This window comes from Apodemus sylvaticus, chromosome 19 (genome assembly GCF_947179515.1).
Source record: "Apodemus sylvaticus chromosome 19, mApoSyl1.1, whole genome shotgun sequence".
Classification (NCBI taxonomy): Eukaryota; Metazoa; Chordata; class Mammalia; order Rodentia; family Muridae; genus Apodemus; species Apodemus sylvaticus.
The window spans coordinates 55,377,946-55,396,273 of NC_067490.1; the positions used below are offsets into that span (position 1 = coordinate 55,377,946).

General features: G+C 38.2%; 1 pseudogene; it reads right to left on the reverse strand.

Moving 5' to 3' along the window:
- Positions 1 to 15,444: 15,444 nt before the first annotated feature.
- On the reverse strand, positions 15,445 to 16,387 carry LOC127669231 (vomeronasal type-1 receptor 2-like; annotated as a pseudogene).
- Positions 16,388 to 18,328: the final 1,941 nt, after the last annotated feature.

Consider the following 18,328-nt stretch of genomic DNA (forward strand, 5'->3'; position numbering starts at 1 on the left):
AGGAATTTAAAAAAAAACATCAGATCCTACCACAAAAGGCTATACTCAATCCAACTGGAAAATCTGGATGAAATGGACAATTTTCTAGACAGATACCAAATACCAAAGTTAAATCAAGATGAGATACACCATCTAAATAGTCTCATTAACCCTAAAGAAATAGGAACAGTTATTGAAAGTCTCTCAACCAAAAAGAGCACAGGACCAGATGGTTTTAGTGCAGAATTCTATCAGACCTTCAAAGAAGACCTAACACCAATATTCTTCAAACTATTCCACAAAATAGAAACAGAAGGAACACTACCCATCTCATCTCTACCCATCTATCACAATTTCACTTATGCCAAAACCACACAAAGATCCAACACAGAAAGAGAACTTCAAACCAATTTCCCTTATGAATATTGATGTAAAAATCAAGAACACATCAAAATGATCATTCACCACAATCAAGTAGGCTTTATCCCAGGGATGCAGAGATGGTTCAATACAAGGAAATCCATCAATGTAATTCACTACATAAACAAACTCAACAACAACAACAAAAACACATGGTTATTTCATTAGATGGCTGAAAACATTTGACAAAATTCAGCATCGTTTCATGTTAAAACTCTTGGAAAGATCAGGAATTCAAGGCCCATATCTAAACATAGTAAAAGCAATATACAGCAAGCCAATAGCCAACATCAAACTAAATGAAGAGAAACTTGAAGCAATCCCACTGAAATTAGGTACTAGACAAGACTGTGCTCTCTCTTAATATCTTTTCAATATAGTACTTGAAATTCGAGCCAGACCAATTAGATAACAGAAGGCTGTCAAATGATACAAATTGGAAAGGAAGGAGTCAAAATATCACTACTTGCAGATTATATGATAGTATACTTAAGCAACCCAAAAATTCCACCAGAGAAATCCTACAGCTGATAAACAACTTCAGCAAAGTGTCCAGATATAAAATTAACTTAAACAAATCAGTAGCCTTCTTATATTCAAAGGATAAACAAGCTGAGAAAGAAATGAGGGAAATGACAACCTTCACAATAATCACAAACAATATAAAATATCTTCCTCTTACTCTAACCAAACAAGTGAAAGATCTGTATGATAAGAACTTAAAGTCTCTGAAGAAAGGAATCAAAGGAGACCTCAGAAGATGGAAAGAACTCCCATGCTCATGGATTGGCAGGATTAATATAGTAAAAATGGCCATCTTGCCAAAAGCAATCTACAGATTCAATGCAATCCCCAGCAAAATTCCAACTCAATTCTTCACAGAGTTAGAAAGAGCAATTATCAAATTCATCTGGAATAACAAAAAACCCAGGATAGCTAAAACTATTCTCAGCAACAAAAGAAATTCTGCGGGAATCAGTATCCCTGACCTCAAGCAATACTACAGAGCAATAGTGTTAAAAACTGCATGGTATTGGTACAGTGACAGGCAGGCAGATCAATGGAACAGGATTGAAGATCCAGAAATGAACCCACACACCTATGGTCACTTGATCTTTGACAAAGGAACTAAAAACTTCCAGTAAAAAAAATAGCCTTTTCAACAAATGGTGCTGGTTCAACCAGTGGTCAGCATGCAGAAGAATGCAAATCAATCCAGTCTTATCTCCTTGTATAAAGCTCAAGTAGAAGTAGATCAAGGATCTCCACATAAAACCAGAGACACTGAAACTAATAGAAAAGAAACTGGGGAAGAGCCTTGAACACATAGGCACAGGGGAAATTTTCCTAAACAGAACACCAATAGCTTATGTTCTAAGATCAAGATTAACAAATGGGACCTCATAAATTACAAAATTTCTTTTTTTAATTTATTTTTTTCAAAATTTCTATAAGGCAAAGGACATTGTAAATATGACAAAACAGTAAACAACAAACTGGAAAAGACATTTACCAACCCTACATCTGACAGAGGGCTAATATTCAATATATAAATGGAACTCAAGAAATTAGACTCCAGAGAACCAAATAACCATATTAGAAATGGGGTACAGAGCTAAACAAAGAATTTTCAACTGAGGATTATCAAACGGCTGAGAATCACCTAAAGAAAAGTTCAACATCCTTAGTCATCATGGAAATGCAAATAAAACAACCCTGAGATTACATCTCACACCAGTCAGAATCCATAAGATCAAAAACTCAGGAAACAGCAGGTGCTGGCGAGGATGTGGAGAAAAAGGAACACTCCTCCACTCCTGGTGGGATTGCAAGCTGGTACAACCACACTGGAAATCAGTTTGGTGGTTTCTTCAAAAGTAGGTCATCATACTACTGGAGGACCCTGCTATACCACTCCTGGGCATGTACCCAGAGGATTCTCCAGCCTGTAATAAGGACACATGCTCTGTTCATAGCAACCTTATTTATAATAGCCAGAAGCTAGAAACAGTCCAGATGTCCCTCAACAGAAGAGTGGATACAGAAAATGTGGTATATTTACACAATGTAGTACTACTCCGCTATTAAAAACAATGAATTCATGAAATTCTTAGGCAAATGTGTGCAATTGGAAAATAATATCCTGAGTGAGGTAACCCAATCACAAAAGAACACACATGGTATGCACTCACTGATAAGTGGATATTAACCCAGAATCTTGGAATATCCAAGACACAACTCATAGACAAAATGAATCTCAAAAATATGGAAGAACAAAGTATGGATACTCTGGTCCTTCTTTGAAGGGGGAACAAAATACCTACAGGAGGAGATACAAAGTGTGAAGCAGAGTCTGAGGGAAAGACCATCCAGAGACTGCCTCACCTAGAGATCTACCCCATATACAGTTACAAAACCCAGACACTATTGTGGATGCCAACAAGTACTTGCTTACGAGAGCCTGATATAGCTGTCACCTGGGAGGCTCTGCTAGTGCATGACAAATACAGAGGAGGACACTCTCAGCCAGCCATTGACCTGAGCACAGGGTCCCCAATGAAAGAGCTAGAGAAAGGACCCAAGGAGCTGAATGGGTTTGCAGCACCATAGGGGGAATAATAATGTGTGCTACCCAGTACTCCCAGAGCTCCCAGGAACTAAACCATCAACCAAAGGGTACACATGGAGGGACCCGTGGCTTCATAGGTATCAGAGGATGACCTTGTTGGGCATCAAAGGGAGGAGAGGCCCTTGGTCCTGAGAAGGCTGGATGCAGCAGTGTAGGGTAATACCAGGACAGGGAAGCGGGAGTAGGTTAATTGGTGAAGAGAGGGAGGGGGGATAGACATAAAGAACACCGCTAAATTGATTGTAAAAGGAGGTAGAAACATTTTATTATAGAACTGAAGATTTACATGGAAAATATTTCTGATAAAATTGTAGAAAAATATAGAACATGTTAAAATTGAAGATTATTATGGAAAACTACACAGATAAAATGGAAGGCATAAAAATATTTCTAAGTTGATTGAACAAGGAATTAAAAACATTTTCTGATAAAACTGAAGATCTACATGGAAAATATCTCTGATTAAATTCAAGAAATATGTAGAAAAACACGTTAAAATTAGCTACTTTATACAGATAAAACCGTAGGCACAAAATATTTCTAAGTCGATTGAAAGTGGTATTATAAATATTTTCTGATAAAATTGAAGATTTGCATGGAAAATATTTCTGATAAAATTGAAGAAATATATAGAAACACATGTTATCCTCACACTCTTCTATACCTATAATCCTTAGGTTTGTTCCTCTCATTGTGTGCTGAATTTTCTGGATATTTTGGGTTACAAGATTTTTGCATTTTGCATTTTCTTTGACTATAGAGTCAATGCTTTCTATGGTATCTTCAGCACCTTATATTCTTTCTTCTATCTTTTGTATTCTGTTATTGATGCTTGCATCTATGATTCCTGATTTCTTTCCAAGGCTTTCTATATCCAGAGTTGTCTCCCTTTGTGATTTCTTCATTTTTTTCCTACTTTCATTTTTAGATACTGGATGGTTTTGTTTAGTTCCTTCACTTATTTGTCTGTGTTTTCCTGTCATTCTTAAAGGGATTTTTGTGTTTCCACTTTAAGGGCTTCTACCTGTTGACCCATGTTCGCCTGTATTTCTTTAAGGGAGTTATTAATGTACTTCTTGAAGTCCTCTATCAGCATCATGAGATATGATTTTAAATTTAACTCTTGCTTTTCTGGTGTTTTGGGGTATCCAGCACTTGCTGTGGTGGGAGAACTGGGTTCTGATGTTGCCAAGTAGCCTTGGTGTCTGTTGGTAGGGTTCTTGAGCTTATCTTTCACCATCTGGTTATTTCTGGTGTTAGTTGATCTTCCTGTCTCTGGATGGAGTTTGTCCCTCCTGTGGGCCTGTAAGCCTGTGTCTGTAATCCTGGGAGACCAACTCTCTTCTGGCAGGGTCTGTGCACAGAAGGCTGTGGAGGCGCCTGGCTCCCTACTACAAGTGGTGAATAGAAGACTCTTGTCTCAGCAACTCCACTGATCTTATGCCCTGGAATGCTCCTAGCTGTTCCCCTCCAGAGAGAAGGTGGAGATCTCACCTCTGTGCTCAGAAGTGAAAGCACTACTGGGAGAACCCTCTATCCTGCTGGGCCCTGCCCTAAAGACAGTGAAGCCCCATGACTCCCTGCTGCAAATGGTGGCTGGAAGAGAACTCTTTTTTTTTTTAATTTCTTTTATTTATTGAAAAGGGATGTCAAGGGAAATGAAATCACTTTATGATAAAATGAAAGATTTACATGGATTGGAGAGGGTGTGGAGAAAGAGGAACACTCCTCCACTGCTGGTGGGGTTGCAAATTGGTACAACCACTCTGGAAATCAGTCTGGCGGTTCCTCCGAAAACTGGGCACCTCACTTCCAGAAGATCCTGCTATACCACTCCTGGGCATATACCCAGAGGATTCCCCACCATGTAATAAGGATACATGTTCTACTATGTTCATAGCAGCCCTATTTATAATTGCCAGATGCTGGAAAGAACCCAGGTATCCCTCAACAGAAGAGTGGATGCAAAAAATGTGGTATATCTACACAATGGAGTACTATTCAGCCATTAGAAACAATGAATTCATGAAATTCTTAGGCAAATGGATGGAGGTAGAGAACATCATACTAAGTGAGGTAACCCAGACTCAAAAGGTGAATCATGGTATGCACTCACTAATAAGTGGATATTAACCTAGAAAACTGGAATACACAAAACATAACCCACACATCAAATAAGGTACAAGAAGAAAGGAGGAGTGGCCCCTTGTTCTGGAAAGACTCAGTGAAGCAGTATTCAGCAAAAACAGAACAGGGAAGTGGGAAGGGGTTGGTGGGAGGACAGGGGTAGAGAAAGGGGCTTATGGGACTTTTGGGGAGTGGGGGGCTAGAAAAGAGTAAATCATTTGAAGTGCAAATATAAAAATTATATCGAATAAAAAAAGATTTACATGGAAAATGTTTCAGATAAACATGTTAAAATTGATAATTTTCATGAAAAAATTAAAGAGTAAAGTAGTAGACATATAAAACAATTCTAAATTAATTGAAATATGGGATAGAAACAATTTATGATAGAGTTGAAGATTTAGATGGAAAATATTTCTGATAAAATTGTATAAAATGTAGAAAAACATGGTAGAATTAAAGATTATGAAGGAAAATTTTATATAGATATAATAATGGTAGGTATAAAAGTATTCCTAGGTTGATTGAAAGTGGAATTACAAACATTTTCTGATAAATGTGAAGATTTACATGGAAAATATTTCTGATAAAATGGAAGAAATATATGGAAAAACATGTTAAAATTAAAGATTATCATGGAAATTATATAGATAAAATGATAGACATAAAGATAATTCTAAGTTGACTGAAGATAGAATTGTAAATATTTTCAGATAACATTGAAGATTTACACGGAAAATATTTCTGATAAAAATTCAAGAAGTAAATAGACAAACATGTTAAAATTGACTATTTCATGGAAAAATTTACATATAAAATGGTAGATATAAGATCTCTTTCTAAATTAATTGAAGGTGGAATTAGAAACATTTGTCTAAATCAAAGATTTTCATTGAAAACATTTCTGATAAAATAAAGGAAGTATATAGAAAAACATATTAGAATTGAAGATTATCATGAAAAATAATGCAGATAAAATGGTAGACATTAAAAACATTACTAAATTAAATAAAGGGGAATTTTACTGGCTGGTTTTGTGTGTCAACTTGACACAGGCTGGAGTTATTACAGAGAAAGGAGCTTCAGTTGGGCAAGTGCCTCCATGAGATCCAGCTGTGGGGCATTTTCTCAATTAGTGATCAAGTAGGGAGGGCCCCTTGTGGGTGGTACCACCTTTAGGCTGGTGCTCTTGGGTTCTATATGAGCAAGCCAGGGGAAGCAAGCCAGTAAGAAACATCCCTCCATGGCCTCTGCATCAGCTCCTGCTTCCTGACCGGCTTGAGTTCCAGTCCTGACTTCCTTTAGTGGTGAACTGCAATGTGGAAGTGTAAGCTCAATAAACCCTTTCCTCCCCAACTTGCTTCTTGGTCATGATGTTTGTGCAGGAATAGAAACCCTAACTAAGACAAATTGGTACCAGGAGTGGGGTATTCCTGTGACAACCTGACCATGTTTTGGGGAGGACTGTGGAAGGACTTTGGAACTTTGAGCTAGAAAAGCCATTAGAATATTAAGAGCTCGGTGGAAAGTTCTGTAGGAGCTTGGAAGACAATGTTAAGAACAGTGAAAAAGATGGAGGCCTGGCTTGTGAAATTTCAGAGGGAAGATTAAAGACTCTTACAGTGGCCATGTTTTGATTGTGAAGATTCTGTGGTTTTGGTTAGCTAGGGCTGAAGAATCAGCTGTGAGTAACAAGATACCAGACCCACTAAAGCAAACCTTTGTGTTACTGGAACTATTGATGCTGGTTAGGTGGAGCTAAGAAATTAGCGGTGATTAAGAAGAAACCAGCATCACTGAGATGAAATCTTCTTGGATGTGTTTTCTGAGAGCACAGAGAGTGTGTTCCAGAGATAGCCACAGTTGTATTTTGTGCTGTTGCTGGACTTGGTACTGTGTAAGAGTTACCCAGATGGTACTGGTTTTGAAGGCATGAAGGGGTCATGAAGAGCAGCTGAGGCTCTTGGCACAGTGAGAGGCCATGGAAGACCATTAGTGAAGGTGCAGCCTCAGGTGCGATTGACAGCCCAGGACTTGAAGGAGTCATGCATAGGAGTAGAGGCTTGTCACTATGAAGAGAGCCTATGAGAGGCTATTGGTGAAGCCTAATTACAGTAGAAGTCAGCAGTGTTTTGGAGATGCCAGTGCCATGTGATGACCACCAAGAACAACAGCAGCAGTGGAGTACAGGCAGCTGGAGCCTAGAAGACAAGCTGTGTGCTACAAAGGGCAGAGCTGGAGAAGTGACACATACCCTTGGAGGAGCCTGGAAGATTGTGAGTTGGATCCCAGACATTGAACCATTGGAGTCTGAGTTTTGCTTTTGGTTGTGACTGTGCACTAATATGTTTCCCTCTTGAAGGAAGAAAGTATTTTAGTGGATCCCACAGTTCAAAGACTTTGAATTTTTAAAAGACTTTGAATTTTAAAGATATTGGAGATTTTAAGGTGATTGAACCTTTAATATGTAAAGACTGTGGGACATTTAAAGTGACTTAGATCTTGGGGATGAATAAGAAAGTAAGGGTTGAGGCTCAATAGTGATGTGTTTGTGTGTCAAGTCGACGAGGGGTCAATTGTACTGACTGGTTTTGTGTGTCAGCTTGACACAGGCTGGAGTTATCACAGAGAAAGGAGCTTCAGTTGGGGAAGTGCCTCCATGAGATCCAGCTGTGGGGCTTTTCTCAATTAGTGATCAAATGGGGAGGGCCCCTTGTGGGTGGTACCAACTTTGGGCTGGTGCTCTTGGGTTCTATAAGAGAGCAGGCTGAGCAAGCCAGGGGAAGCAAGCCAGTAAGAAACATCCCTCCATGGCCTCTGCATCAGCTCCTGCTTCATGACCTGCTTGAGTTACAGTTCTGACTTCCTTTAGTGATGAACAGCAATGCAGAAGTGTAAGCTCAAAGAACCCTTTCCTCCCCAACTTGTTTCTTGGTCATGATGTTTGTGCAGGAATAGAAACCCTGACTAAGACAGGAATTATAAACATTTTGTGATAAAATTGGAGATTTACATGAGAAATATTTCATTGGTCTATGTCTTTTTATTGGGGAGTTGAGTCCATTGTTGTTAAGAGATATTATGGAATAGTAATTGTTGCTTCCTGTTATTTTTGATGTTATTTTTATGTTTGTGTGGGTATCTTCTTTTGGGTTTGTTGGAAGATTATTTTCTTGCTTTTTCTAGGGTGTAATTTTCCTCCTTGTGTTGGCATTTTCCATCAATTATCCTTTGTAGGTCTGAATTTGTGGACAGATACTATGTAAATTTGGTTTTATCATGGAATATCTTGGTTTCTCCATCTATAATGATTGACAGTTTTTCTGGGTATGGTAGCCTGGACTGGCATTTGTGTTCTCTTAGGATCTGTATGAGGTCTGCCCAGGATCTTTTAGCTTTCATCATCTCTGGTGAGAAGTCTGCTGTGATTCTGATAGGTCTGCCTTTATAAGTTACTTGCCCTTTTCCCCTTACTGCTGTTTTTTTGTTTTGTTTCTGACAAATAGAGTCCCACTTGGATGCTTCTTCCTATTTTATTTCTATAGTCTTTGTTTACATTCCAAATGATTTCCCCTATCCCGGTTCCACCCCCCCCCCATCCCCATGAATCCCAAAGCCCTCTTCCTTCCACCCATTCCCCAATCAATCCCCTCCCATTTCTCTGTCCTGGTAGGCTCCTACAATGCTGCATCAAGCCTTTCCAGGACCAGGGCCCTCTACTTCCTTTTTCTTGGGAATCATTTGATATGTTAATTGTGTCTTGAGTATTCAGAGCTTCTGGGTTAATTAATATCCACTTATCAGTGACTGGATTCCATGTGCTTTCTTTTGTGATTGGATTACCTCACTTAGGAAGATATTTTCCAGTTCCAACCATTTGCCTAAAAATTTCATGAATTCATTGCTTTTAATTGCTGAGTAGTATTCCATTGTGTATATGTACCACATTTTCTGTATCCATTCCTCCACTGAGGGACATCTGGGTTCTTTCCAGCTTCTGGCTATTATAAATAAAACTGCTATGAACATAGTGAAGCATGTGTCCTTATTGCATGCTGGGGAATCCTCTGGGTATATGCCCTGGAGTGGTATATTCAGGGTCCTCCAGAAATATCATTCCCAGTTTTCTGAGGAACCGCCAGACTGATTTACAGAGTGGTTGTACAAGCTTGCAATCCCACCAGCAGTGGAGGAGTGTTCCTCTTTCTCCACATCCTCCCCAACACCTGCTATCTCCTGACTTTTTAATCTTAGCCATTTTTGCTATATTAATCCTGCCAATCCATGATCACAGGATATCTTTCCATCTTCTGAGGTCTTCGATATCATTTTTCAGAGACCTGAAATTCTTGTCATACAGATCTTTCATTTCTTTGGTTAGAGAAACACAAAGATACTTTATATTGTTTGTGACTATTGTGAAGGGTGTCATTTCCCTAATTTCTTTTTCAGCCTCTTTATCCTTTGAGTATAGGAAGGCGACTGATTTGTTGAGCTGATTTTATAAGCAGCCACTTTGCTGAACTTGTTTATCAGCTGTAGGAGTTCTCTGGTGGAATTTTTTTGGGTCACTTAAGTATACTATCATATCATCTGTGAATAGTGATAGTTTGAATTCTTCCTTTCCAATTTGTATCCCTTTGACCTCCTTATGTTGTCTAATTGCTCTAGCTAGAACATCAAGTACTATATTAAAAAGATATGGAGAGAGGGGACAGCCTTGTCTAGTCCCTGATTTTAGTGGGATGACTTCAGGATTCTGTCCATTTAGTTTGATGTTGGCTACCGGTTTGCTGCATATTGCTTTTACTATGTTTAGGTATGGGCATTGAATTCCTGTTCTTTCCAAGACTTTTAGCATGAAAGGATGCTGAATTTTGTCAAATGTTTTTTCAGCATCTAATGAAATGATCATGTGTTTCTTTTTCTTTGAGTTTGTTTATGTAGTGGATTGCATTGATGGATTTTCTTATATTGAACCATCCCAGCATCCCTGGGATGAAGACACTTGATCATGGTGGATGATTATTTTGATGTGCTCTTGGATTCGATTTGCATCGATATTTATAAGATAAATTGGCCTGCAATTCTTCTTTGTTGGATCTTTGTGTGGATTTGGTATCAGTGTAATTGTGGCTTTGTAGAATGTGTTGTGTAGTGTAGTGTTTCTTCTGTTTCTATTTTGTGGAATAATTTGGAGAGTATTGGTGTTAGGTCTTCTTTGAAGGTCTGATAGAATTCTGCACGAAAAACCATCTGGTCCTATGCTTTTTTTGGTTGGAAGACTTTCTATGACCCCTTCTATTTCTTTAGAGGTTATGTGACTGCTTAGATGAACTAGTTGATCCTGATTTAATTTTAGTATTTGGTATCTGTCTAGGAATTGTCCATTTCCTCCAGATTTTCCAGTTGTGTTGAGTATAGGCTTTTGTAGTATGATCTGATGATTTTTTGAATTTCCTCAGGTTTTATTGTTATATCTCCATTTTCATTTCTAATTCAGTTAATTTGGATACTGTCTCTGTGCCCTTTGGTTAGTCTGGCCTAGGGTTTATCTATCTTGTTGATTTTCTCAAAGAACCAGCTTCTGGTTTTGTTGACTCTTTTATGGTTCTCTGGGTTTCTACTTGATTGATTTCAGCCCTGAGTTTGATGATTTCCTGTCTCCTACACCTCTTGGGTGAATTAGCTTCTTTTTGTTCCAAGGCTTTCAGGTGTGCCATTAAGCTGCTAGTGTATGCTCTCTCCAGTTTCTTTTTGGAGGCACTGAGGGCTATGAGTTTTCTTCTTAGCACTGCTTTCATTGTGTCCCAAAGATTTGAGTATGTTTTCCCTTCATTTTAATTAAATTCTAAAACTCTTTGATTTCTTTCGTTATTTCTTCCTTGACCAAGCTATCATTGAGTAGAGTATTTTTCAGCTTCCTTGTATATGCTGGCTTTCTGTTGTTTTTGTTGCTATTGACGACCACTCTTACTCCATAGTGATCTGATAGGAGGTATGAAGTTAGTTCAATCTTCTTATATCTGTTGAGGTCTGTCTTGTGACCGATTATATGGTCGATTTTGGAGAAGGTACCATGAGGTGATGAGAAAAAAGTATATTCTTTTGCTTTAGAATAGAATCATATATATATATATATATATATATATATATATATATATGTTAAATCTAATTCTTCCAAAGCTTCAATTAGTTTCATTGTGTCCCTGTTCAGTTTCTGTTTTCCTGATTGGCCCACTGAGGAGAGTGGAGTGTTGACGTCACCCACAATTATTGTGTTAGGTACAATGTGTGCTTTGAACTTTAGTAAAGTTTCTTTTATGAATGAGGGTGCCCTTGCGTTTGGAGCACAGATATTCAGAATTGAGAGTTCTTCTTGGCGGATTTTTCATTTGACCAGCAAGATGTCCCTTTTGATGACTTTAGATTGAAAGTCAATTTTGTCTGATATTAGAAGGGCTACTCCAGATTGTTTCCTGAGATCATTTGCTTGTAAAATTGTTTTCCAGCCTTTTACTCTGAAGTAGTGTTTGTCTTTGACACTGAGGTGTGTTTCCTGTATGCAGTAAAATGTAGGGTCCTGTTTATGTATCCAATCTATTAGTCTATGTCTTTTTATTGGGTATTTGAGTTCATTGATGTTAATAAATATTAAAGAATAGTGATTATTACTTCCGGTTATTTTTGATATTATTTTTGTGTTTGAGTGGTTATCTTCTTTTGGGTTTTATGAAACAAGGCTTGCTTTTTCCAGGGTGTAGTTTCCTTCCTTGTATTGGTGTTTTCCACCTATTATCCTTTGTAGGGCTTCGTTTGTGGAAATATTTTCTGTAAATTTGGTTTTATTATGGAATATCTTGGTTTCTCCGTCTATGGTGATTGAGAGTTTTGCTAGGTATAGTAGTCTTGGCTGGCATTTGTGTTATCTTAGAGTCTGTGTGAGATCTGCCCAGGATCTTCTAGCTTTCATGGTCTCTGGTGAGAAGTCTGCTGTGATTCTGATAGGTCTTCCTTTATATTTACTTGGCCTCTTTCTCTTACTGCCTTTAATATTATTTCTTTGTTTAGTACATTTGGGGTTTTGATTATTATGTCACAGGAGGTATTTCTGTTCTGGTCCAGTCTGTTTGGAGTTCTGTAGGCTTCTTATATGTTCATGGCCATCTCATTCTTTAGGTTAGGGAAGCTGTTTTTCAGAATTTTGTTGAAGATATTTGCCGGCCCTTTAAATTGTAAATCGTCACTCTCATCTATGCCTATAATCCTTAGGTTTGGACTTCTCATTGTGTCCTAGATTTCCTGGATGCTTTGGGTTACAAGCTTGTTGCATTTTGCATTTTCCTTGACTGTTGAATCCATGGTTTCTATGGTATCTTCAGCATCTGAGATTCTTTTTTCTATCTCTTGTATTCTGTTGCTGATATTTGCATCTATGACCCTTGATTTCTTCCCAAGGTTTTCTATCTCCAAAATTTTCTCCCTTTGTGATTTCTTAGTTGTTTTTACTTCTGTTTTTAGATCCTGGATGACATTGCTCTGTTCCTTCACTTCTTTCTTTGTGTTTTCCTGTAAATCTTTAAGAGATTTTTATGTTTCCTCTTTCATGACTTCTGCCTGTTGCCCCAAGTTCTCCTGTATTTCTTTAAGTAATTGTTTGCATTTTGTCTTTATTGGCTTCTGTCTGTTGACCCATATTCTCCTGAATTTCTTTAAATGATTTTTGTGTTTCCCTTGTAAGGGCTTCTTCTATCTTTTGACCCATTTTCTCTTGTATTTCTTTAACAGCTTTATTTAAGTCCTTCTTGTGTTCCTCTAACAGTATCATGACCAATGATTTTAAATCCAAATCTTGTTTTTCTGGTGTGTTGCCCAGGACTTGCTGTTGTCAGAGAATTGGGTTTGGATGCTGCCATATTGCCTTGATTTCTGTTAGTAACATTCCTACATTTGCCTTTTGCCATCTGGTTATCGCTGGTGTTAGTTGGTGCTGTTGTCACTGTCTGGTGCTTGAACTTCCTGTGAGCCTGTAAGGCTATTTCTGTTCCTCTGGATGACTGGGCTTCCCCTGGCACAGAATGCTAATGGGCTGCCCTACTCTTGGGTGCCATTGGAGCCCTGGTGTGCCTTGCCCTAAGCAGTGTTATACTCGGGGTTGTCTCTGTGTACCTGGAGCTGCCTGTCCTGTCCATCTGGGAGCAAAGATGGCAGCAGGGAGCCCCTCCAAGTGGCGGTTACTCTGCAGGGCAATCAACCCTGCAGAGTAATCAACCCATGTCAGGGCTGGCACAGAGCTGAACTGCAGAGCTGCCCAGGCGTTGGGTGCAGGCAGAAGTCTGGCAGTCTGTGTTCCAAGTGATGTTAAACTTGGGATATCTCTGTGTACCTAGAGCTGCCTTTCCTCTCCATCTGGGAGTGAAGATGGTGGCGGGAAGTTCCTCCAAGTGCTGATTGGGAGAACTCTTTCTTATATATGCTTTTATTTCCTGTATTTGAATATTTTGCCTGAATTTGAATATGTGTAGCTGGGCTAGTAGAGGTCAGAAGAGATGTCAATACCTTATTATTAGGGGATGGTGACACATGAGAAATCCTCATGCTGAAATTTTTCTTAGTTAGTTAGTTAGTTAGTTAGTTAGTTAGTTTATGTTCTGATCTCAGCGTCTTTGTCAGTCATACCCTCAGAAACCACTCTACCAATTATCCCTCCCCTTCTCCACAGAGAAGAAGAAACTCCCATGGATTCCAAACCACTCTGTCACATCATCTTGCACAACTTTTCCTTCTGAGGTCTGACAAGCCAGTCCAGCTAAGGGAAGGGGATGGAAAGTCAGGCAACAGAGTCAGAGAGAGCCCTGCCCCAATTGTTAGGGAGCTCATGAAGACCAAGCTGCACATCTGCTATGCATGTGACACAGGTCTAGATCCAGCACTTGAATGCTGTTCCCTTGGTGGTTCAGTCTCTGTGAGCCCCATGGGCTCCAGTTAGTTGACTCTGTCAGTCTTGTGGTGGCCTTGACCCCTTTCACTCCTTCAATCCTGTCCCGCACTCTTCCACAAGACTCTTAAACGCAGCCTAATGTTTGGCTGTGGGTCTCTGCATCTGTTTCCATCAGCCATAGGATGCAATGCTGGGATTTTTAAGTGTCTTGGTCTTGTGAAGGTCACTATAGGTACCGTGAGTTTCTGCTTGCAACAATGATGTCCTGTCCAGTAGTTCACGCTCACAGAGCTCTCCCTTGTTTTCTAGCCTTACATCATTTATGAGCCCTCTTCCTTGTTCCCTCCCGAGACAAGATCTCCCGTGGGTCCTGAGTGTCATCAGTTAGTCTATGCTGACTGTCCTGGTAAAACCAGAAATCCTGCTGTCTTCATGTTCCTATAGCTGCAGCTAAAACACAAGCTCCAGTGGCTTGGTCTTTACCTGGGTGCTGGGGCTCACACTCAGGCTCTCCTGCATGTGTAGAAACAACTGGAAGTTATTCTTTAAAATTGATGGCCTCTTTTTTCATTAATTGTTGCCACAATATAAAGAGTAGGAAGCATTTATGTATTTAGGAATACCTCCATACTTGCATGCATACACACACACACACACACACACACACACACAAACACATACATAACAATTAAGGAAAAAAGAAGCCATGAAATTGAAAGAGTGCAAGAACAAGCACACAGCAGAGTCTGCAAGAAGAAAAAGGAAGAGGAAAAATGATCTAATTATGTCATAACTTCAAAAATAAAAGAAATAACAAAAAATAATAAAATAGTAAAAATAATTATTGATGACTCAAAGTCAGCTATGGTAAAAGGACAGCCATTGGATAACTACTATTCGTTACACATAAGAGTCCCACCCACAGCAGTATTTCTGGTAGTTGGTACCTAAGAAACAGAAATTTGTTCAATGTTTAAAAGGTGTTCCATAGAACAGAAAACACCATAAAACACACAACCCAAGCTCCAAATGATATTTCAAAATTTTGATTAGAAGTATTTAAATAGAAAAAAAACAGAAAACAAAATATTGTTGAAAATATTTAAAATATGTTCATTTTGGACAAAGTGTCATAGTTTGAGTGAGTAATAAATATTAAAATTATTAAAATTATGCACATGGAGTTCTATTCAAGAAAAATGTTAATTGCCTGAATTTTTAATAGTGTACAGAATGTCTGAATTATAGCTAATATCATTTCATGTATACAAGGTCCACATTCAAATTCTTTATTCCACGAAAAATCATTAAGACACTGTTTTAATAGTGACAAAGTGTGGTTTTCAGTTCAGGCATGGAGTGAACTTTGAAAACAGCAGTACAGAAAATGAAGAAATTAATTGCAAAATAACTTTATTATTCTTCATGAGTAAAAAAGGGCAGATGTTTGGGTAGCATGCTGTAAAAATTGTATTAATCGACTCCAATCTTGGAATTTTTTCTTTTGTATAAAACCCATAAAGGGTGATGGAGTTGTTCAACCAATAAATTAACACAAAGCAGCTCACCAGAGACAGGATGCTGTGAATGGCCTTGCGCTCAGGAGATGGCTGGGAGGAAAGGCTTGGGTTGTGGAGATGCTGGGCTCTCTTGCGGTGTCTGTAGAGGAAAATCACCATGTAGAGGCTGGCCCACATCATGATGGCGACAAAGAAGAGATCGTGAATGATAATAATGGTATTAAATGACCCTGAGTTGTGGTTCCCAAAGTGCTTGTTTTGACAGTAACCATCTGAATATCCATAGCCAACATGAGTTTTATTGGTTTGGGCTATTACCATTTCAACCACATACCCGTAGATAAGTAGGTTAATAAGCCAGGAGCAAAGTAAGGAAGAAAGAATCCAAGTGGAGAGTCTAGGCTTCAGCCAGGAGGCCCACTTAGAACTGCTGGGAGTGATGGTGATGACTTGGAATGTGCTTAGAACAGAGGTGGTGCAGATGGACAGACCCCGGCTGACTCTGAATGAAAACAAAACTGCCTTACAACCAACATCATCCAGAAAATTGGGTACTCCAAAGGGTAACATGATATCTTTTATCAATGTGGATATGATCATCAACATATTAACGATTGTAAGGTGAGTTAAAACTGAATCTATCAACTTTTTGAAATGAGGCCTGAGGAAGAAACTGTATATATATAACATTAACAGTAATGAGTTCCCTATGACACCAAGACAAAACTGGAATATGAGAAAGATCTGGAAGACAGTGTTACTTAGAACCATGATGTTAAAATGGCTCGGGTTTGTTAGATCTACAGTACCAAATAAATGGACTGTATTTTAAAACAATTTTAAAATGGCGTTTGTAGAAAAATATACTGAATGACAGCTCAGGAGCAAAGAGAAGTGATGATGTCCAACTCTTTTCTTTCCTTTCTTCCTCCTCCTCTTCCTCTTCCTCTTCCTCCTCTTTCTCTTTGCTTCTACTTTTTCAAGTCAGGGATTCTCTGTGTTGCTCTGTATGGAACTTGCTCTGTAGACCAGGTTGGCCTTGAACTCACAAAGATCCAACTACCTCTACCTCCCAAGTGCTGGGATCTAAGTTGTGCACCACAACTGACTGAAGAAACATACAATTCCTTTCAAATGTTAGGTCTAGATATGACACTTTAGTAACTACATTCCTAGAATTCTTCATCATCTTAGAAGTTAGAATTAAGTGTTGAGAGTAGTAAAGAGTCAAATCTATATAAACATCCTTAATTCTGTTATGCAGGCAGAAGGATGAGTTGACCTATGTGAAAGTCAAATTTGCATGTTATGAGGGATTTAAAAATTATATATTCTATATGTATGAGTGTTTCACCTGCATGTCTGTGCATTATAATCATGCCTCTGAATCAGACCTTGAATCTCTGGAAGAGCAGCTACTGGTCTTTAACTGTTGAGCCATCCCTCCAGCTCCAATAAATTTCTATTCATGAGTCAATATTTTTCTTTAGCCTAAGTATCAATGTCTGTATGTTTACAACAACATTTGCTTCTAACACATATATAGTAATGTTTATATTTAATCTTTGGTATTTGGGATGCACATACATTTCTATCAACTTAGTGATGACTGAAATCTAAATTCTTAGATTTTCCTTGTGGGACTCTTTGCTTCTCACTCTATACTACATGCTGACTAGCAATGTTCTGAGGCATATCAATTCATTTTATCGATGTATTTTGCTCACAACTTAGAGCTGGGAACTCTAAGGCAGAACACAAAGGCTAGGGTGAGACTACATAAACCATTGTATTGAGGACATCTTCACAAAAAAATGTGTTTTCTGTGATATTTAGTGACCAAATCAATCAAGCTGGTGTTGACTGATAAACCCACTCTAACAAAGATTTGAATATCTTATTATTACAAAGTCAGGATGCTGTTTACACTTGAAGGTTCTTTTGTATTTGTGTTATAGAGGCAGAGTTCTCAAAGCCACAGTTACACAGAGAATGACAATGACACAAGATTCATGAACTTTGACCTTGAACTTCACAATATTGTTATGCCACCTGTGTTCTGTGGATTTGAGTGTATGTATGTACAGTTGCTGTATATTAACTTTAGACACATTCATTCACTGATCTGATTATTTTTGTTACCTGAAATGCAAACCTTTAGTCGTTGCTGGATATCTTTGGATTCCTCAACAGTCTATTTTGTCCTGACAACATCTATTAGACTTTTTCCAATGTGCTGGTCTGAATTCTCGTTACATACCATGAATCACTATGAGTACCTAGTACAGTGTAAGGGAACGACATTGGAATTACTCAAAGAATGTGATGTATAGGCACAATGCTTATCTAAGTAACAAAATTAATTTCAAATTTTGTATCAATATATAAAGATTTATACCAATGATATTTTAAACTTGTATCAACATATAAATTTTGCACCAATTTAAGAAAATATGACTTCAATTTTATGTCAAAATGTAGAGATTTTCATTAATGTAAGATTATGGTTATAAAATGGTTTCTTTAAGTGTAAATTTAGCAATACATTCCCACAACTCATTCAAGAACACAAGGTTTAAACACAGTCCTTCTGAAATTTACTATTACAAACTGTTTAGTATGATTATGTAATACAAGTCAGATAATAAAGTTATAGTGATATAAGACTCTGATTTAATTACAATGAAGTGTTTTCAATATTATTCAAGGAGT